General features: G+C 40.1%; 1 pseudogene; it reads left to right on the top strand.

The window, feature by feature from the left end:
- Positions 1–7066: 7066 nt before the first annotated feature.
- On the top strand, positions 7067–7504 carry LOC129625636 (60S ribosomal protein L27-like; annotated as a pseudogene).
- The last annotated feature ends 15722 nt before the right edge of the window (positions 7505–23226 follow it).

The following is a 23226-nucleotide window of genomic DNA, read 5'->3' as shown; positions in this document are numbered from 1 at the left end:
GCTATGGTTTTTCCAGTGGTCCTGTATGGATGTGAGAGTTGGACTGTGAAGAGAGCTGAGCGCCGAAGAATTGATGCTTTTGAACTGTGGTGTTGGAGAAGACTCTTGAGAGTCCCTTGGACTGCAAGGAGATCCAACCAGTCCATTCTGAAGGACATCAGCCCTGGGTGTTCTTTGGAAGGAATGACGCTGAAGCTGAAACTCCAGTACTTTGGCCACCTGATGCGAAGAGTTGACTTATTGGAAAAGACTCTGATGCTGGGAGGGATTGGGGGCAGGAGGAGAAGGGGATGACAGAGGATGAGATGGCTGGATGGCATCACTGACTCGATGGACGTGAGTCTGAAGGAACTCCGGGAGTTGGTGATGGACAGGGAGGCCTGGCATGCTGTGATTCATGGGGTCGCAAAGAGTCAGACACGACTGAATGATTGAACTGAACTGAACTGAATCCCTCAAAATAAAAGGGTGAAAAATTTTAACTATTAAATCAATAAGATAGAAGACGATGGAAAATTTAAGAGGAACCTTAAAAATAGATTACAAATGTCTTCTGTCCTATTTAATTGGCTATTGGCTGACCAGAGCAATGACTGGCCACACTGGTTTGGGGCCACCCTACACCACTCCCCATACACATACAACTTCTCAACTCTGTTTTGATTTGAATGTGTCACAAAATCCTCAGAATTTCAAAATAGCATTTCTCAAAATTCAATTTGATCCTATTGTATAAAATATCCTCTATAAATACTTCTTACAAGGGGTGCAGGAAAGGAGAGCGAAAGTCATACAAATGAGAGGCTATTTCCAAAGAGGTGGTTCTGAGTTTTTAAACCATCAGCTAAAGCAGAATCACCTGTGTAACTTGTTTTTTCAAAACTCTCATGCCTAAGCCCTATGTCAAACCCTTCCCTGGTAGCTCAGCTGTAAATAATCTGCCTGCAATAAAAAAGATCGGGTTTGATCCCTGGGTGGGGAAGATCCTCTGGAGGAGGGCATGGCAACCCACTCCAGTATTCTTGCCTGGAAAATTCCATGAACAGAGAAGCCAGGCAGGCTATAGTCCATGATGTCCCAAAGAGTTGGACACAATTGAAGGGACTGAACACACAGGATTCTGAGACATACCAGGAAAGTCTGCTGCTGCTACTGCTGTTAAGTCACTTCAGTCGTGTCCGACTCTGTGTGACCCCATGGACGGCAGCCCACCAGGCTTTCCCGTCCCTGGGATTCTCCAGGCAAGAACACTGGAGTGGGTTGCCATTTCCTTCTCCAATGCATGAAAGTGAAAAGTGAAAGTGAAGTCGCTCAGTCATGTCCGACTCTTCACGACCCCATGGACTGCAGCCTACCAGGCTCCTCCATCCGTGGGATTTTCCAGGCAAGAGTACTGGAGTGGGGTGCCATTGCCTTCTTTGGCCAGGAAAGTCTGAGAACTGTTAATACCATCCACAAAAATGACTGGTCTCTGAAACAGGATGTGTTAACCACTAGATGGTGCCAGGATTCTGAAGATGGAATTTTAGTGTACATTTCCCTTTGAGTAAACAGTATATTCATTTTCCCTTTTATTTCTCTCCTCCACGTCTCTCCACCTTTTAGAAAAAGAGCATAACTCACCAAAACAACTCATCATCTTTCTCCTTGAACTTATTTCAGTTGTCTTAGTCTTTCTCTGAGCGGGGCTTGAGGAAGGCTGTTTTAGGGCTTGTTTTTCCCTTAGCATCTTCCTTTCTGAGTGGAAATGTTTGGAGGAGAGCTGTGACCTCAACATTTTGGTGTGATAAGAGTAAGTTTGAGATGTTTATTTAATATGGGAAAAGTTAGGGGGAGATTATAAGATTTGATGGTCATCAGCACATAAATAGAATTTAGAGCCCTAAGGCTGGATAATATCACTTAGAGGACATGTGTAGATAGAGAAAAGTGTTGAGGCCTGAGCCCACTGATTACACTGATGCTTGCTACTGCTGCTAAGTTGCTTCAGTCGTGTCCAACTCTGTGAGACCCCACAGACGGCAGCCCACCAGGCTCCCCCGTCCCTGGGATTCTCCAGGCAAGAACACTGGTGCTTCATACTCTCTCAGTAAGACCGTAGTGGTTATTTCTAATATGATGTAGTTAAGGTGAGAATGATAATACTGTATATGGTTATTTCAAGGAATAAATGAATACATAAAATATCTAAATGCCAGACAGAGTAGACTATCAACAAGACATTACTTTTTTCCCCTATTTCATTCCTTGGTAAAAGTGGATTCTGCAGTACATTCCAATAGAATTAAAATATTTCCATTAGCTCAGATGTCTTTACAACTGAAGGAAATCTTAAGAATCATCTGTCTCCACATCTTCAAAATGAGGTTTTTGTAAGGTGTTCACAAGTTTCCAGGATCTCTATTAAGCCTGAGTTATTAAAGTTCAACAGATTTCTTACAACAAGGACCTACTGTATAGCATAGGGCACTATAGTCAATATCTCATAACCTATAGTGAAAAAGAATCCAGAAAAGATATATATTAATATTTAAGTTACTATTTGCTAAAGCTTTGACCCATAACTCAAAGTTTCTAAATCAGAAGAAAGTATCTTTTACCAGTGATCAAAAGAACATTCAACTAAGTTTTTAAAAGCAATAGCAAATATTTTTCCCTAACTGTAAGATTACACCATGGAGAAAAAGAATAGTGCATCACAGAGCGCACTTTCTCACCAACATTTTGCAGAGAAGACTGGAGCACAAGGACATCAAACCCTTAGCGTGGACTTCCCTGGTGGCACAGTGGTTAAGAACCCACCTGCCAATGCAGAGAACACGGTTTCCATCCCAGGTCTGGGAAGATCACACATGCCTCGGAGCAGCTAAGCCTGTGGGCCATAACTATTGAGCCCACACTCTGAAGTCCTCCAGCCGCAACTATTGAGCCTGTGTCCTCAACTACTGAAGTCCACACATGCCTAGAGCCTGTGATCTGCAACAAAGAGTAGCCCCCACTCGCCACAATTAGAGAAAGCCCGTGCAAAGGGAACAAAGACCCAGCGCAGCCAAAAATAAATAAATAAATACTAAAAAAAAAAACCACCTTAGCATGCCTGGGGGCCCATCACACATCAGACATGAGTTGGATTGGAAGCCTAATTTGTCTTACACCAAAGAAGTCACAAGAGCTTCAATGGAAAGACATAGAACATGGTCAAGACAGGAGTAAGAAGAAGGACTTGCAGAACAGACCTGACAAGAGTAAACGGCAGGTGCTGCTGTAGGATTTTCATGGGGAGTAGGAGGGCTGAAGGGGAGGCTGGGGAAAAGGGGGATGTGGTGGTAACAGCATGCTGAAAGTGAAAGTCGCTCAGTCATGTATGACTCTTTGCGACCCCATGAACTATACAGTCCATGGAACTCTCCAGGCCAGAATACTGGAGTGGGTACCCATTCCCTTCTCCAGGGAATCTTCCCAACCCAGGGGTTAAACCCAGGTCTTCTACATTGCAGGTGGATTCTTTACCATCTGAGCCACCAGGGAAGCCCAACAGTGTGCTGGTCTATGTCTTTAAAAGATGTCCTCTACCCTACCTTACCTTAAAGCTACCTTTCCTTATTTCTGATGAGAAAAGTCTTCTGAAGTATATTCAGCTATTCCCCCAGGAAGATTCCACTACAATCTCCAAGTTCCCTCTGTTCACTTAGTGAAACTGAAGACACTCTCAAAGTTACTTTCATGTAACTCAAGCAGTTGACAACAGGTAAAATATAAGTGCCCCTAAAAGGAGCTATTATCATCTTACTCCATTAGTGATAAGAACGTAGAATCTGAAGAAGTTGGCTATTGCTGTATAACCATCTCAAAACATATGGGTTTAAAATAGCTACTTATTGTTTATAATCAACATGTTAGCAGGTGGTTCTACTGATCTAGACCAATTAGATTCTGGCTGGACTAGGTCACGTGTCAAATAGCAGGTCAACCAGGAGCTGAGTGGTCTGTGAAAGCTGGAATCCGTGCTCCACCGGGTCTCACCTGGAACATGCCCCTAATTCAGGCATGTTGCCATGGTGACCACAGAAGAGGCAGAAAGGAAGCAGAAATACACTTGGCTTCTTGACTCAGACCTGTCACCACATCATTCCTGCTACATTATATGGCCAAAGCAAGTCACAAAGGCAGCCCAAGTTAGAGGATCAGGGACTCCAAGGTTATCAGACAAATAGTATGGACAGAGAGAAGCCATTAATTTAACTGGGATCATTAATGCCTTCAATCTAACACAGGATGGAAAGGCAAATTTTGCATGCAAGAGTAGGAAAGAAATGATAGAGAATAAAATTATGTGTACATTTTACAGTCTTATGCATGGAAGTCTCTAGTTCTATTATCTAGTTTTGAACTCAAGCAAATTGTACTCTTTCTGCTCTATGTAAACCTTCATCTTAGTATTTCCTATACAAATAAATCATCTCCCCACATACATTTTGTTGTGCAATGGTCTTAGATTAAAATGAATTAGATATTCTAAAATATTTACATTTGAGTTCAGTCAATTAGACTTCTGTCTGAAACAGAGCAAAAAAGGAACTTTAATGTCATTTTATTATTTTTCTAGTTAATGAGCAACTTAAGTGTCTGTATTAGTGTCATGGTAGAACAGCTAAAAAGAAGGAAGAATAAAAAAGATCAATTTCCCAGTAAATCTGGCTTTAAGTATAGCAGGTTTATCACCAGTAAGTATTTACTGAGCCTCCACAGTGAGGAAAGAACCATGATGAATACAGTATAAAACATGTTCTTTTTTAAAAAAAAAAAAAGTATATTCTCATTATAGAAAGCACAGATGAGACATGGGTGATAAAATATTGATGTTTTATCAATATTTTGATAATATCAAATTTGTTACATTTAATTGAAATAAATATGAAAGTTATTATGCTGGGCATGTTTAATTTAAATAATATACCGTCATGAACTTCAGGGAGTAAACTGAAGGCCATTTAGGAAGAATTAGGGTAGAACCTCTGAGGTAGCAGGTACTTACTGCTTTCTAAAGTGAGGAAAGACATCAAATTTTGTGTAAGACAAAGATCATCATGAATAAGGGGTCAATGAAAGTAACCCCACACCAGCCTCAATAAAAAATGAAGCTCCTGAGGTGACAGGATAACATTATCCTAGGAGTCACATAGAAAGTCTCTGTGGCCAATTGCTGACTCACATGTGGGTTTCAGATGTGGCTGATCTGTCCCTCTAACCAGACCCTGAAAGAGAAACTCTTTTATATACTATTTGTGAGGGAAGAACAGGCCAGTTGGCTGAAAGGCCTGTTATTGGCCACATCAGGAGTAAACTCAAAGTTCCTTCCTGACACTCTTCAGAGTTTCTTGAAGATTAGTTAGCCTCTAGAAGGTGTGGAAAATACAACAAGCTCTGGCAGCAAAGAGGAGTATCCAGCAGACATTCCAAGCACAGCTCATGCCCTGGAAGAGTAGGCTCCAGGGGAAAGCAGTGAAGCCAAAGGATCCTGACCTGGAACTGTGACAGGTCTCAGACCTGGAAAAAGTAGTTAAGTGTAGAATGTTGCCTCTTTGCTGCATTAAGGGTCTTTTGGGTATCTCTAGGACAGAAAGTCTCCACGGGAAGAAGATCCTATCAGGGGAAGTTTCTATGTTTAATCATCAGGGATTTGAGCACAAACAAGGGTGGTCCCTGGTGCTCAGGAATCTCTGATACAAATGCCTTTTGCTTATTGGTTGATTGCAAAGCAGAACTGGTAGAGTTTAAAGTTCTTCATGTCATTCAAGCTGAAGAGGGTGAACTCAAGCAGAGGGAGACCATGAACAATTCTAGGAAGGACTTGGAAGTATGGTTGCAATCTGGGACACAGTTTGTCCAGGAGAACTCATTATGTTCTACACAAGGGAAAGAGGATGATTACATACTTGCACTGTTACTCATGCAACTTACTGTGCAACTCTGCAAGTTTGGGTTTTAAGTTCCTTTTAATTTAGAAAGACAGATTAGGTTTTAGGTTAGTTTCTTCCTTATAAGCAGACACTGTAGATTAGGCTTTTGGTTTTTTGACTTTTACTGTGTTTATTAGTTCAAAGTTTGTAAAACTACTAGCAGGGCACCATGTATGTGGTAAGGTGTTGAATTTTATTTTAATTCCTCTACAGATCCAACTATGAATGCAACTGCTTAAATATCCCTCAAAGAATCCTATCTGCAAAAGATTCTCTTCTGGGAAGGTGATCAGTCTCAGCCTAGACCCAGGGCAATTAATAGAAGGCCTCAAAATGACATCTGAAGGCATCACAATAGGTACACACAGACACTGTGAAGGCATACACTGCAGGAGGCATGATGGGTACATAAAATGTGATATAATAAGTAGGTTGAAGAAATCAGGAATAGGAACCATGTGTTTTATTTTCCTTTCAGAAAAACTGTATAATAGTGGAAAGACTTTGGATTCCATAGGCCTGCATTTAAATTTCAGCTCTGCTGCTGTTTAACTGAATGTGTGAACTAAGAAAAGAAGCTGTTTTTCTTGAGTTCGGTTCCCTTACCTTTGAAATGATGAGAAATATACCCGTTTCCTAGCATTACAGGAGGGTTAAATAAGTTTCTATATGTAAAGTGCCAGGAATACAGAAATTACACAACAAATAAATCCACTTCTACCCTTTATCCTCCCTCCCTGAAAACCTAACAAGTAACACTGGAACACAGTTTCTCAGAGAAATAGTCTCTCTCCTCAGCCCCATGATGGTCCAGGCAACCACCAAACCCCACCTTACTCTATAGAGTTTGCACAGAAACATAGGGCAGAATTCAAACTCTGGTTTACCAGAAATCTCACAATGACCTCTGACCAGTCTGGGCTAAACTCTCCTTGTGGCTATGGAAGGGTAGATCAGCATCTATACCTAGGTTTGAGTCTCAGCTTGGTCACACACAGGCTGTGAGATGTGGGATGAGTTCATGAAACTCACAAGCCTCAGCTTCCTCCCCCACAAAATGAGGATGAGAACTCCTTTATGGGATATTTCCAGCATTGAACACATACATGTTAAGAAGCCTACCACTAGCTGTAGTCTCAAGTGGTGCTGCTGAAATAGGCAAGTTCATGAAATCTAATATTATGGATCTGATCTTGGCCAGATGCTACTCTAGACACAAAGTGGTCATCATGAAGAACATTGGTAATAGCACCTCAGGCCCACTGTACAACCATGCTCTGGGGGCTAGAATTGACCACAAACTAACAGCCACCATTAACAAGATGAAAATTGTTAAGAGGTCAAAGATCAAGTCTTTCATGAAAGTTTATAATTATAATCACCTTATGCCCCACAAGGTACTCTGTGGATATTCCCTTGGACAAAATCATTGTCAATAAGAATGTCTTCAGAGATCCTACTCTCAAGAAGACACCAAGGTCACATTCAAGGAGAGATATAAGACCCACAAGGACAAATGGCTCTTCCAGAAGCTGCAGTTTTAGGTTTGTCTTGCTTCAGTCATTTAAAATACCAAAAAAACCAGCCTACTACCATCACCACAAATTTGGTGATCTTTAAAAAAAACTCTGCTAATTTGTTACCCAATTACGTCATCATCTGCATTTTTTATAATTAGTAGAGCATATTTTTCACTTATTTATTATCCATGTATATTTCTTCTTCCATACATTTCACACTTCTATCCTGACTCACATCTTAAAGATACCATAAAATAACTTTTTAAGACTAAACTGTCACAGACAGTACCATCACAGTCAGTTGTTGTAAATTCAGCCCAGCCTCACCATTCGTTACTGTTTTTTTTAATGTTACAAGATGAATGCTAAATTGAAGAAAAGTAATCAACAGTAAATAGAAACATATTAGTAAGTGAATCTCTTTCTGTTTGCTGGTCTTTAAGACTGGTCTCTTAGTTCATTCCCTTCTAAACGCTTGAAGATTTTGTAGAGAATCATTACTATTAATGTTCTTTGTTATATCACTGTTACAAAGAGGTGAAATAAACAACCACCTAAAAAACATGATTTCAGGATTACCAAGAAGGATAAAGGGAAAATACCAAAAATGCTGGTCCTGGACTTACGTAGACCAGATCTTATGAAAAAGATAAAAACACACGTCTTCAAAAGAAACAGTGTTGATAAAATTAATCAATTGTTAATAAATTTCTAATTATATTGTTAAAATAGTTAGCCAGAAATAAAACCTAACATTTACGGTCAATTCATTTTCAACAATAATGTCAGGAAAACTGGCCAAAGAGTTAAGTGCTGGGACAACATGCAAAAGATTGAAGTTGGATCCCTAACAAATAATACATTTAAGAATTAACTCAAAGTGGATTAAAGACCTTACACTAACGTAAATGCTAAAATTATAAAACTCTTAGAAGAAACATAGGAGTAAATCTTCATGACCTTCGGTTAGGCAATTATTTCTTATGTATAACACCAAAAGCACAAGTGATAAAAGAGAGAATTGATAAATTGGATGTTACCAAAATTAAAACTTTTGTGCTTCAAAGGTCACCATCAAGAAAGTGAAGAGAAATCTATAGAATGGGAGAAAGTATTGCAAATCACATATTGGAAAAGGTACCTATTTCCAGAATATATGAAGGATACAACTCAATAATAAAAAAGACAACCTAACTTGAAAATGGGCAAAGGATTAAACAGATTTTTCTCCAAATAAGAGCTATAATAGCCAATAAGCACAGAAAAATGCTCAACATCATTTGTCATTGCTGCTGCTGCTAAGTTGCTTCAGTCGTGTCCGACTCTGTGCGACCCCATAGAAGGCAGCCCACCAGGCTCCCCCGCCCCTGGGATTCTCCAGGCAAGAACACTGGAGTGGGTTGCCATTTCCTTCTCCAATGCATGAAAGTGAAAAGTGAAAATGAAGTCACTCAGTCGTGTCCGACTCTTCACGACCCCATGGACTGCAGCCCACCAGGCTCCTCCATCCACGGGATTTTCCAGGCAAGAGTACTGGAGTGGGTTGCCATTGCCTTGTCATTAGGAACATGTAAATAAAAACCATAATAAGATACCATTTCACATCCACTAGAATGTCTACAATCAAAAAGAAAAAAATAATAAGTATTGGCAGGCATATGGAAGTATTGGAACCTTCATCCATTGCTGGTTGAAATATAAAATGGTGAAGCCATTTTGGAAAGCAATTTGATGCTTACGTTCAAGGTCAGGAGGGGCAGTGGTGAGGAGACACCCCTTGTCCAAGGTAAGGAGCAGCGGCTATGCTTTGCTGGAGCAGCCGTGAAGAGATACCCCACGTCCAAGGTAAGAGAAATCCAAGTAAGACGGTAGGTGTTGCAAGAGGGCATCAGAGGGCAGACACACTGAAACCATACTCACAGAAAACTAGTCAATTTAATCACACTAGGACCACAGCCTTGTCTAACTCAATGAAAGTAAGCCATGCCCGTGGGGCCAGACCTCATGGTGGAGAGGCCTAACAGAATGTGGTTCACTGGAGAAGGGAATGGCAAACCACTTCAGTATTCTTGCTTTGAAACCCCATGAACAGTATGAAAAGGCAAAGTGATAGGATACTGAAAGAGGAACTCCCCAGGTCAGTAGGTGCCCAATATGCTACTGGAGATCAATAGAGAAATAACTCCAGAAAGAATGAAGGGATGGAGCCAAAGCAAAAACAATACCCAGTTCTGGATGTGACTGGTGATAGAGGCAAGGTCCGATGCTGTAAAGAGCAATATTGCATAGGAACCTGGAATGTCAGGTCCATGAATCAAAGCAAATTGGAAGTGGTCAAACAAGATATGGCAAGAGTGAACGTCGACATTCTAGGAATCAGTGAACTAAAATGGACTGGAATGGGTGAATTTAACTCAGATGACCATTATATCTACTACTGTGGGCAGGAATCCCTTAGAAGAAATGGAGTAGCCATCATGGTCAACAAAAGAGTCCAAAATGCAGTACTTGGACGCAATCTCAAAAACGACAGAATGATCTCTGTTCGTTTCCAAGGCAAACCATTCAATATCACAGTAATCCAAGTCTATGCCCCAACCAGTAATGCCGAAGAAGCTGAAGTTGAACAGTTCTATGAAGATGTACAAGACCTTTTAGAACTAACACCCAAAAAAGATGTCCTTTTCATTATAGGGGACTGGAATGCAAGAGGAGGAAATCAAGAAACACGTGGAGTCACAGGCAACTTTGGCCTTGAAATACGGAATGAAGCAGGGCAAGGCTAATAGAGTTTTGCCAAGAAAATGCACTGGTCATAGCAAACACCCTCTTCCAACAACACAAGAGAAGACTCTACACATAGACATCACCAGATGGTCAACACCGAAATCAGATTGATTATATTCTTTGCAGCCAAAGATGGAGAAGCTCTATACAGTCAGCAAAAACAAGACTGGGAGCTGACTGTGGCTCAGATCATGAACTCCTTATTGCCAAATTCAGACTGAAATTGAAGAAAGTAGGGAAAACCACTAAATCATTCAGGTATGACCGAAATCAAATCCCTTATGATTATACAGTGGAAGTGAGAAATAAATTTAAGGGACTAGATCTGATAGATAGAGTGCCTGATGAACTAGGATGGAGGTTCGTGACATTGTACAGGAGACAGGGATCAAGACCATTCCCATGGAAAAGAAATGCAAAAAAGCAAAATGCCTGTCTGAGGAGGCCTTACAAATAGCTGTGAAAAGAAGATAAGTGACAGCAAAGGAGAAAAGGAAAGACATAAGCATCTGAATGCAGAGTTCCAAAGAATAGCAAAGATAAGAAAGCCTTCCTCAGCGATCAATGTAAAGAAATAGAGGAAAACAACAGAATGGGAAAGACTAGAGATCTCTTCAAGAAAATTAGAGATACCAAGGGAACATGTCATGCAAAGATGGGCTCGATAAAGGACAGAAATGGTATGGACCTAACAGAAGCAGAAGACATTAAGAAGAGGTGGCAAGAATACACAGAAGAACTGTACAAAAAAGATCTTCATGACCCAGATAATCACCATGGTGTGATCACTCACCTAGAGCCAGACATCCTGGAATGTGAAGTCAAGTGGGCCTTAGGAAGCATCACTACGAACAAAGCTAGTGGAGGTGATGGAATTCCAGTGGCGCTATTGCAAATCCTGAAAGATGATGCTGTGAAAGTGCTGCACTCAATATGCCAGGAAATTTGGAAAACTCAGCAGTGGCCACAGGACTGGAAAAGGTCAGTTTTCATTCCAATTTCATTTCCATTTCATTCCAAAGAAAGGCAATGCCAGAGAAGGCTCAAACTACTGCACAATTGCACTCATCTCACACGGTAGTAAAGTAATGCTCAAAATTCTCCAAGCCAGGCTTCAGCAATACTTGAACTGTGAACTTCCAGATGTTCAAGCTGGTTTTGGAAAAGGCAGAAGAAACAGAGATCAAATTGCTAACATCTGCTGGATCATGGAAAAAGCAAGAGAGTTCCAGAAAAACATCTATTTGTGCTTTGTTGACTATGCCAAAGCCTTGGACTGTGTGGATCACAATAAACTGTGGAAAATTCTGAAAGAGATGGGAATACCAGACCACCTGCCCTGCCTCTTGAGAAACCTATATGCAGATCAGGAGGCAACAGTTAGAACTGGACATGGAACAACAGACTGGTTCCAAACTGGGAAAGGAGTATGTCAAGGCTGTATATTGTCACCCTGCTTATTTAACTTATATGTAGAGTACATCATGAGAAACGCTGAGCTGGAAGAAGTACAAGCTGGAATCAAGATTACTAGGAGAAATATCAATAACCTCAGATATGCAGATAACACCACCCTTATGGCAGAAAGTGAAGAGGAACTAAAAAGCCTCTTGGTGAAAGTGAAAGAGAAGAGTGAAAAAGTTGGCTTAAAGCTCAACATTCAGAAAACGAAGATCATGGCATCTGGTCCCGTCACTTCATGGGAAATAGATGGGGAAACAGTGAAAACAGTGTCAGACTTTATTTTTTGGGCTCCAAAATCACTGCAGATGGTGACTGCAGCCATGAAATTAAAAGACACTTACTCCTTGGAAGGAAAGTTATGACCAACCTAGATAGCATATTGAAAAGCAGAGACATTACGTTGCCAACAAAGGTCCATCTAGTCAAGGCTATGGTTTTTCCAGTGGTCATATATGGATGTGAGAGTTGGACTGTGAAGAAAGCTGAGCACCGAAGAACTGATGCTTTTGAAGTGTGGTGTTGGAGAAGACTCTTGAGAGTCCCTTGGACTGCAAGGAGATCCAACCAGTCCATTCTGAAGGACATCAGCCCTGCGATTTCTTTGGAAGGAATGATGCTAAAGCTGAAACTCCAGTGCTTTGGCCACCTGATGCGAAGAGTTGACTCATTGGAAAAGACTCTGATGCTGGGAGGGATTGGGGGCAGGAGGAGAAGGGGACAACAGAGGATGAGATGGCTGGATGGCATCACTGACTCGATGGACATGAGTCTGAGTGAACTCCAGGAGTTGTTGATGGACAGGGAGGCCTGGCATGCTGCAATTCATGGGGTTGTAAAGAGTTGGACACCACTGAGCAACTGAACTAAAAAGTTAAACATAGCAATTTTACTCTAAGGTATACAACTAAGATAATTGAAAATATATGACCACACAAAACCTGTACTCAAATTTCCATAGCAGCATTACTCATAAAGCCAAAAAGTGGAAACAATTCAAATACCCATCACCTGAAGAATGGATAAATAAAACGTGGTATATCCATAGTTGTTGTTTAGTCGCTAAGTCGTGTCCAACTCTTTGCAATCCCATGGACTGTAGCACACCAATCTCCTCTGTCTATGGAATTTTCCAGGCAAGAATACTAGAGTGGGTTGCCATTTCCCTCTCCAGTATCCATAGAGTTGAATATTATTTGGTCACAAAATGGAATAAATTACTGATACATGGTACAATGTGGATGAAATCTCATGTTAAGTGAAAGAAGCCAGTGGAACATGCTAAGTAAAAGAAGCCAGTCAAAAAAGATCACATATAGTATGATTTCATTTACGTATGATCTCATTTATATAAAATACTCAGATAAGGTACTTACTTTCTCTTATATAGGGCAGTTACATTAGTAGATTAGCAGTTGCTGAGGGCAGAGAAAGGAGGTTGTGAGGGGATCCAGAGTAACTGCTCATAGGGTACAAGGTTTCTTTTTGGAGTGAGGAAAATGTTCTAAAATTAGACGATGGTGGAGGTTGTGTAACTTTGTAAATAAACTAAAAACCACTAAGTTATACACTTTAAACAGGTGGAGTTTGTGTTACGTAAATAATATATTAGGCTCTTCTGAAAACCTTGAAAAACAGTTAATTAGTTACTGTACATAAGGCCCTATGATTTTATTATAAATTTTCCAGGCAAGAATGTTGGAGTGGGTTGCCTTTTCCCACTTTTATAAATGTTGATAAAATTATAAAAGTTGGTAATAATTATAACAACTTACTGAGTGCTCCTTATGTGCCAGACAATATTCAAAGGTTTTGCAAGTATTAACTAATTTGCTTTCCCAAGAAACGTGAACGTGAACGTGAAGTCGCTCAGTCGTGTCCGACTCTGCAACCCCATGGACACCAGGCTCCTCTGTCCATGGGATTTTCTAGGGATTTTCAAGGAGTGGGTTGCCATTTCCCTCTCCAGGGGATCTTCCCAACCCAGGGATCGAACCCAGGTCTCCCGCATTGTAGACAGACGCTTTACCGTCTGCACAGATTAGAAAACTAAAGCTAATAAGTTGCATCATAAGAATTCAAGCACAGAGAGTCGGTGTTTTTATTTTTATTTTTTTTTCACTGTTACATTAAATGTTTATTCAAAAGCCTCACATGTTGGAAAGCTCTTTTTTTGAGATAAATGTTAGAGGAGAAATTATTTTTTTTTTTTTAAGTTTTTTTTTTTTTTTTTAATTTTAGAGTCTGTGTTTTTAAATAAAATGTGTACAGGCCCTAGAATCCAATAGCAAAATATAGGGAGAAAAATCCCTGAAATTCAGAAAGCTGGAGAAAATTTTAAGTATTATGATTAATGACAAAGCCTAAAAAAGTTAACATCTAAAAGGAGGACTGCTGCTTCACACAATAGCAGTGAGAAATGAAATGTTTAAAGACAACAGCAAATACAGGTGAGCTGCTGCTGCTCCCTGATATGTTATTCTCCTGTGAGTGACAAGAGGAGGAATCGTGCAGACCCTCATGGTGTGAACAGGAGCCAGGTTACCAGACCGGGAATGAAGAGAGAGTCCAGGAGGCAGCCCCACCTCTGCTACATGATCTTGGGTGAGTCATCTAACCCTTCTGGATACATCTATAATGTGAAATATCTTTAGGTCCCTTTTCATTTTAAAATCTCATTATCTACCATCTAGTCCCTAGACTAGAAACATCTTGGCCAGTGTTGTGCTTACTCCCAAACAAATCTTGCTCAAATCTGTCTCATGAAATTCTCCAAACATGTCTTTTCTGGCTCTACATCAACTTCTCTGGCCCCAGATGCTCCAGTTGGGGGCGGCGGGGGGTGGGCACAACTGAAAAGATGTATCTGTTTATTCCTCACTTTGAATGCAAGGCCCCTTACAAATAATAAAAATCTGTTTAGTAAATGTTGAATATTTTTCCAGGATTAACAATTTGACAGTCCTTTAGAGTAAAACATGGCAAGTAGATGGGGAAACAGTGAAAACAGTGGCAGAGTTTATTTTTGGGGGCTCCAAAATCACTGCAGATGGTGATTGCAGCCATGAAATTAAAAGACGCTTACTCATTGGAAGGAAAGTTATGACCAACCTAGACAGCATATTAAAAAGCAGAGACATTACTTTGTCAACAAAGGTCTGTCTAGTCAAGGCTATGGTTTTTCCAGTAGTCATGTATGGATGTGAGAGTTGGACTATAAAGAAAGCTGAGCACAGAAGAATTGATGCTTTTGAACTGTGGTGTTGGAGAAGACTCTTGAGAGTCCCTTGGACTGCAAGGAGATCCAACCAGTCCATCCTAAAGGATATCAGTCCTGGGTGTTCATTAGAAGGATTGATGTTGACGCTGAAACTCCAATACACTGGCCACCTGATGTGAAGGGCTGACTCATTTGAAAAGACCCTGATGCTGGGAGATTTTGAGGGCAGGAGAAGAAGGGGATGACAGAGGATGAGATGGTTGGATGGCATCACCGACTCAATGGACATGAGTTTGGGTAGGCTTCGGGAGTTGGTGATGGACAGGGAGGCCTGGTATGCTGCAGTTCACAGGGTTGCAAAGAGTCGGACACGATTGAGTGACTGAACTTAACTAGAGTAAAACGTAATTTTGATGATGCTAAAATAGTCACTGTGATTATTTCTGGGAACTGAGGATTATAGGTGATTTTTAAATTTTCTTTATATTTTGTGTATTTTGTCTTATAAACCTTATGGTAAAACATTATGAACCACATTAACCACATTATTTAACCACAATAAAAATAATACCAAAAAAATCCATTATGAGGACATTAAAAATCATATACTGTTCATAAATATTTCTCTGGAAATTATTAATATTACCAATTTGTATAAAATCAAACAAAACAGAATATACTATAACTCCTACACAATTTATCAGATGATTGTTGTTACTGTTGTTTAGTCACTGAGTCATGTCCAACTCTTCGCAACCCCATGGACTGCAGCATACCAGGCTTCCCTGTCCTTCACTATCTCCCAGAGTTTGCTCAAATTCATGTCCATTGAGTCAGTGATGCATCTAACCATCTCATCCTCGCCCACCCTCTTCTCCTTGTCCTTTAATCTTTCCTAGCAATCAGAAGCTTTTCCAGTGAGCTGGCTCTTCACACCAGGTGATCAAAATATTGGAGCTTCAGTTTCAGCATCAGACCTTCCAGGGAATACTCAGGATTAATTTCCTTTAAGATTGACTGGTTTGATCTCCTTCATGTCTAAGGGATTCTCAAGAGTCTTTTCTAGCACCACAATTAGAATGCATCAATTCTTCAGCGCTCAGCCTTCTTTATGGTCCAGCTCTCACATCTGTACATGACTACTGGAAAAAAGGCGGGAGGAGAAGGGGATGACAGAGGATGAGATGGTTGGATGGCATCAACTCAATGGACATGAGTTTGAGTAAGCTCCGGGAGTTGATGATCGACAGGGAAGCCTGTTGTGCTGCAGTCCATGGGGTCACAAAGAGTCGGACACAACTAAGCAACTGAACTGAACTGGAAAAACCATAGCTTTGACTATATGAACCTTTGTCAGCAAAGTGATCTTTGCTTTTTAATATGCTGTCTAGATTTGTCATAGCTTTCCTCACAAGGAGCAAGCGTCTTTTAATTTCATGGCTGCAGTCACCATCTGCAGTGATTTTGGAAACCAAGAAAATAAAATCTGTCATTGCATCTACCTTTTCCCCTTCTATTTGCCATGAATTTGATGGGATGGATGCCATAATCTTATTTTTTGAATGCTGAGTTTTAAGCCAGCTTTTTCACTCTCCTCTTACACCCTCATCTAGAGATTCTTTAGTTCCTCTTCACTTTCTGCCACTAGAGTGGTGTCATCTGCATATATGAGGTTGTTGATATTCCTCCCAGCAATCTTGATTCCAACTTGTGATTCATCCAGTCCAGCATTTCACATGATGTACTCTGCATTTAAGTTAAATAAACAGGGTGACAATATACAGTCTTGACATACTCCTTTCCCAATTTTGAGCCAGTCTGTTGTTCCAGGTAACATTCTGTTGCATTCAGTTGCATTGTTCTAACCCGCATTCAGGTTTCTCAGGAGACAGGTAAGGTGGTCTGATACTCGCATCCTTTTAAGAATTTTTCTCAGTTTGTTATGATCCACACAGTCAAAGACTTTCATGTAGTCCATGAAGCAGAAGTAGATGTTTTTCTGGAATTCCCTTGCTTTCTCAATGATCCAATGAATATTGGTAATTTGATCTCTGATTCCTCTGCCTTTCCTACACCCAGCTTCTACATCTGGAGGTTCTTGTCTCACATACTGCTGAAGCCTAGCTTGAAAGATTTTTAGCATAACCTTACTAGCATGCTAAATGAGCACAACTGTCTGGTAGTTTGAACATTCTTTGGGACTGGAATAAAAACTGACTTTTTCAGTTCTGTGGCCACTTCTGAGTTTTCCAAATTTGCTGACATATTGAGTGCAGCATTATCTTTTAGGATTTGAAATAGCTCAGCTGGAATTTAATCATCTCCACTAGCTTTGTTTGTAGTAATGCTTCCTAAGGCCCCACTTGACTCCAGGATGTCTGACTTCAGTTGAGTGACCACACCATTATGGTTACCTGAGTCATTAAGACCTTTTTTGTACAATTCTTTGTATTCTTGACACCTCTTCTTAATCTTTTCTGCCTCTGGTATGTCCTTACCATTTCTGTCCTTTATTGCGCCCGTCTTTGCATGAAATGTTCCCTTGATATCTCCAGTTTTCTTGAAGACATCTCCAGTCTTTCCCATCCTATTATTTTCCTCTACTTCTTTGCATTGTTCACTGAAGAAGGACTTATCTCTCTTTCCTATTCTCTGAACTCTGCATTCAGTTGGGTACCTCTTTCCCTTTCTCTCTTGCTTTTCACTTCTCGCCTTTCCTCAGCTATTTGTAAAGCCTCCTCAGTCAACCACTTTGCCTTTTATAATCTCTGTTTATAAAAATACAGCACCGTGACTTACTGGAAAGCATCAGAAAAATGAGGTATTTTCATCATCAGTGGTCTTACTTAAAACTGCCTTCTAGTTGGCAGGTTTTGTCTTGTTTAGTTTTATTTATTAATCTCCCTTTCCATGGAAAGATATGAAAGGTCTCTGCTATCTTTATTTTCATTGTATTCTGATTGTTATCATAGATCATACTTTTTTTTTTTTTTGCCGATGTCTCTGTCACCTGGTCTTTATTTCCATTTTTCCACATAAAAATGAAAGTTGTGGCAAAGGCTAAAAGTGCCTTGAGTATAGGCCACATCTAAACGCAGCCAAAGGGGTCAAACGGTGGCAGCTGAGTGTCTGCAGGTGTAGATTAATGCACAGCTGCCAACTGCCATCCATTTAAAAACTATTCAGTCGTATTTCTTTCAGTGGTCATGTGCTATCAGAACCTTATTCCTGTTTGAACATAAAGTGCAGACATAACTACTAGCAACATTTTTAAGACTGACCATAGGTAGCTCATATCAGGAAGTGGAATTCAGTGGAAAAGCCATGACTGAATCCTGCCTTCAGACAAGTGTAGGTTGCCCCCTCCCACCAGCATCTGTGGTTTCACACTGACAAGTTCTAGGGAGGGCATGAGCGCTCCACTTTTCTGCCACTTTCTACAGACTTCTAGGGCCCCTCTCCCCGTCATGGTTTTACTTATCTTCTGGGTCTTGAAGGCATTTGAGTTTGTGACCCATGCTGTAGAATTTCAGCAAATCTCTGACACAGTTTCTCATGATAAGGAATGAACTCAATATCTTACGTAAGAGTTCAGTCCATACTGTTTCCACTACTTCGGGGCTGCCTCCCGTAGGCTGGTCATTGCTGCCTCTATGAAACAACCCTATCACCAGGTGATGGCAGAAGTGAATCCACTCATTCCCTTCTGCTTCCAAAGCATGATGATGTACTGCTTTCCTCCCTCTTTCATTGCTTAGTTAACTTTTCAATTACGTATATTTTCTCTTCCTAGCTACGTATTGGAGCAAGGACCCATTTCTTTAAATATTTTTGTATCACTCACTGCAGCTAGCATGAAGACTTGCTGATAAAATATTGTTGATTGAGTGAATATTAAGAAATCTTCTCTATTTAAAAATATGTCCAAAGACTGACTGCTGACCCTAGGATTTCTTCCTTTTGAGACATTTTGTCCTGAGTTAAGCACTGCCCCCAGTTAAAATCCAAACCAGCCTAGGAAACAGTAACATTATGTTTAATTAGTTGTAGTATCTGTGCTGATGAGACTTTTTTATTTATAAGGAGCAGAAACTACCTTATAGGTTGCTGCTATGATAGAGGTTTGGTAATGGATTTTTTTTTTATTGAAGTATAGTTGGTTTACAATGTTGCCTTAGTTTCAGCTGTACAGCAAAGTGATTCAGGTTTTATCAATAGATTCTTCTATTACATGTTATTGTGAAATGCTGAATATAGTTCCCTGTACTAGACAATAGGTCCTGGCTGTTTATTTTACATATAGTAGTATGTATCTGTTAATCCCAAACTCTAAATTTATCCCTCCCCCACATTTCCCCTTTGGTAACCATCAGTTTGTTTTCTATGTCTGTGAGTCTATTTCTATTTTGCAAATAAATTCATTTGTATCATTTTTTTAGATTCCACATATAAGTGGCATCATATTTGTCTTCCTCTGTCTGACTTCATACAATAATCCCTAGGTCATGATAGGTTTGATTAATCCATCCACTTTAGTATAAATTACCTTACCTAACATCTTTCTAACATAATTGCAACACAAAAGGGGTACATAAGGGGAAACATAAAGGGAAAAAGAGAAATATGTATACTGCACTATTAAAAAAAAAATTAGGAGGGAAGCTGGGTGCAATGCACCATCAGAATTGTAACAAGACAACACTTGGAGCTAGGGTGACCACCTGCTTTGGTTTGCCCAACCCTAAGAGGTTCCTGGGATATGGGGCATTCAATGCTAAAAATTAAGGATATTCTGGACAAACTGGGATAAACTGGTCATTTTGGTAGGCACCAGTAAAATCCTACTGAAATATACACTTTGTCTAATAATTTCAAAAGTATGCTTAGAGTCAGTACTGCACACAGAGATGCAAAAACCTACCCCTGACCAGTTATCAGCTGGTTAGAGCAAAGTGCTAACAAAAGCAAGGCTAAAGGTTTGATTTCCCAGGAAACTTTGCTCTCTTCCACTATCGGAATCTGCGTACTTCACTTAAGGCAGTCACTCTTCAATGTCACTGACTAATCACAAGGGGAACAGAAGAGAGAGAATATAGCTCCTTTGAACTAAATCCTTCCCTGCCACTAGTAACACTGGTGAAAACCTGATGTTTTTCTTGTGAAGAAACATTAAGTGATTGACGATCTGAAGATCATCACACAGTAAATTAATTTTCCCTCCTGCTATTAGTGGGCTTCCCTGCTGACTCAGGCGGTAAAGAATCTGCCTGCAATGCAGGAAAACTAGGTTTGATCCCTGGATCAGGAAGATACCCTGGAGAAGAGATTGGCAACCCATTCCAGTATTCTTGCCTAGTGAATCCCATGGACAGAGGAGCCTGGCAGGGTACAGTCCACTGGGTTACAAAGAGTCAGACAGGACTGAGCAACTAACACTTTCACTTTCACACTTTTAGTAGGGTTCTAAATAACAATAATGATAATATGTAGAATATTCTCCAATATGATTTCCTTCTAATCTTGTGAGAGACACATGGTTGATATGCTTGGCAGGGTTGGGATCGCCTGTGGTTAGACAGCCAGCATGCAATGAATGGAGTCTGAGCCCTTAACTCCTAGTGTTTTTTTTGTTTGTTTGTCTTTATTGTCATCACCATTTTGATACCGAGTACAGTTTTCTATAACCAGCAAAATACATAGCCTGAATGTTGAAGCTCCCCTAACTTGGAACGTATCACTTCCATAAGAACTCTAGAGCTCTCCAGGTCCCAGAGACTCAGCACCACAGCACACAGCCTCCTGTGTGTCTTACCAAACACGGGCTAGTTATTTCCTATACGTGTAAAGGTGTCAAGCACATTCCCTGCCCTTTTGATCAGACTCGGGAGGCTAAAGAAAACATTTCTGCTTTTAATGTTTCGTTACTGCCTGTCTCTACATCTTGTTCTTTTAAGTCTTTGAGTTTCCATAGATGTTTCTGCCTAAATCCAGAGTCATATGGTGTTCCTATTAGTAAACTGAAAGCTGAGTCTGCCAAACATGTTTATTTCTCCTTCAGAGCAAATGTGGGTAGGATGGAAACCACTCCATGTTATACTTACATGTTACTCATTAACTGGCTTCAAAAAAAAAATCACCTCAGCTAGATTAGGAGTCATGTGAAGAAAGAGCTTCCTGCAATGCAGAAACCGAACAAGGCTGAAACTCAGAGATTTTCACATTATTGGGGAGCTTGAAAAATGAGCCCTTGAGTTTACTTCTTGAGCTGGCGATTGACAAGTGTACAATGGTGAAGAAAAGGCTCTCATCAGGCAATGACACAATGTTCCGGTCTGAGATTCCAGGCAGCCCAGGCAAGTCGGGTGCAGAGGCCCAGAACAGCATTCCTGACAGCCCCGGCTTAATGTTTCTCAGGTGGGTACATCCTCTCTGCCCGCCCTCGACCCCATGGCTTCGGCCACCCAACAGATACTGCTTGGAGAGCTCCTTCCTCATCCCCAAAGGGAGGATTCTGCCAAAGAGAAAGAGAGGGCACAGCCCAGGCCCCTGGGCTGGTAGGTTTTAAGGGAGTACCTAGCAAAGGATGTGATTTGTTGAGCAAACAGAACTCTTATCACCATGAAGGGACAATAATTGTTGTTGACTTCTTAGTACTATTTACTACGTACTGGAAAACTGGCCAGCTATGCAGTTACTTGATTCCTGACCCACTGTCAGGTTCATAGTAAGCGAAACCAAATTGGTGGTGGTGGTGGTGTGGTTGTTGTTGTTTGGTTGCCAAGTCATGTCCAACTCTTTGAGACCCCATGGACTGTAGCACTCCAGCCTTCCCGGTCCTTCACCATCTCCCAGAGGTTGCCCAAGTTCATTCATGTCCATTGAATCAAACGGTTAAACCAAAAACCTCCCTTTGCTGTCAAAATTATGGTATAAGTATCAGAATATGCTGTGTGCTTAGTCATTCAGTCGTTTCCAACTCTGTGTGACCCCATGGACTGTAACCTGCCAGGCTCCTCTGTCCATGGGGATTCTCCAGGCAAGAATACTGGAGTGGGTTGCTATGCCCCCCTCCAGGGGATCCAACCCAGGGATCAAACCCAGGTCTCCTGCATTGCAGGCAGCTTCTTTACCATCTAAGCCACCAGGAAACCCAAGTATCAGAACAGTAATTATTAAAATATCAAAACAGTTTCCTTCTTTGGAGCTTGCTAAATTAAATGTTAAAATAATACTGGCTGTGGTCTGGTCCTGCTACTTACTGTAAAACGATTTATAGCAGCTTTGACTAGATTTAGAACATATCTTTTTTAGCTATAATTGTTAATACCTACATGAGCACCACTCTGATAATTTATATTTTTAATGAAAATTCATTTATCTACTCTTCATTCATTTGTCTCAGAATAATTCTCCAGCAACTTATACAATGGGGAAACCAAATGCAGATGGAAATCTATTACAAAAAAAAGTTTTTCATCCAACTTTTTTAAAATTGAGGTTTAATTGATTTACAAAACTATGTTAGTTTCAGATATACAATGCAATCAAACCTTTATAGATTATAACTCATCCAACCTTGGTGTAAATTTTTTAATGGAGGTGACGTTGGTCTATAATATTATGTTTCATGTTTATAACATTTTATTTCTACTTCTATATACATTACAGCATGCTAACCACCTAAAATTTACTTTCCATCTGATGTAAATGTTAATGTAACTTCCATGTAAAGTAATCAAGTCAAGGTAGAAGAGGAACCTCCACATCTGAACTTCACTTTTGCATAGCACCATATCCAGAAAGTCAATCGTCTGATTTATTTTTTAATCATTTTAAATCATTTATGCAAAAAAGTACTCAAAATTATAGCTTTTAAAAATTAAATAGAAAATAAAGAAATCCCACTAATAGCATTCACATATTAGACTGTCAGTTTAGGAAGACAAATTCATTTTTTAAAAGTTTTTGACATCAAGAGCCTGAATTTACATAAAATGTTTCTCAATACATCTATTTAAAGTTAGTTTAATTTTTCCATCCATCAGTAAAATAAATCTACCTTACTTGCATTATAATTGTTTGAGTAAGAGTACAATTCTGATTGAAAATGTAAAACTCCTGGATTATTTCCATATTTTCCTGAAATTTGTTTCTTTAATTGCTTTGCCTACCCAATCCTTCTTTTACATTGACTGTAGTGCAAACTCTTCTTGTAGCTCAAGATCTAAACAGGAAAAATTAAATTAAATGTATAAAACTATTAAAATGTATAAAATAT

This window comes from Bubalus kerabau, chromosome 1, assembly GCF_029407905.1.
Source record: "Bubalus kerabau isolate K-KA32 ecotype Philippines breed swamp buffalo chromosome 1, PCC_UOA_SB_1v2, whole genome shotgun sequence".
Classification (NCBI taxonomy): Eukaryota; Metazoa; Chordata; class Mammalia; order Artiodactyla; family Bovidae; genus Bubalus; species Bubalus kerabau.
The sequence above is the reverse complement of the archived record's forward strand: the minus strand, read 5'-3'. Positions and strand labels throughout refer to the sequence as shown.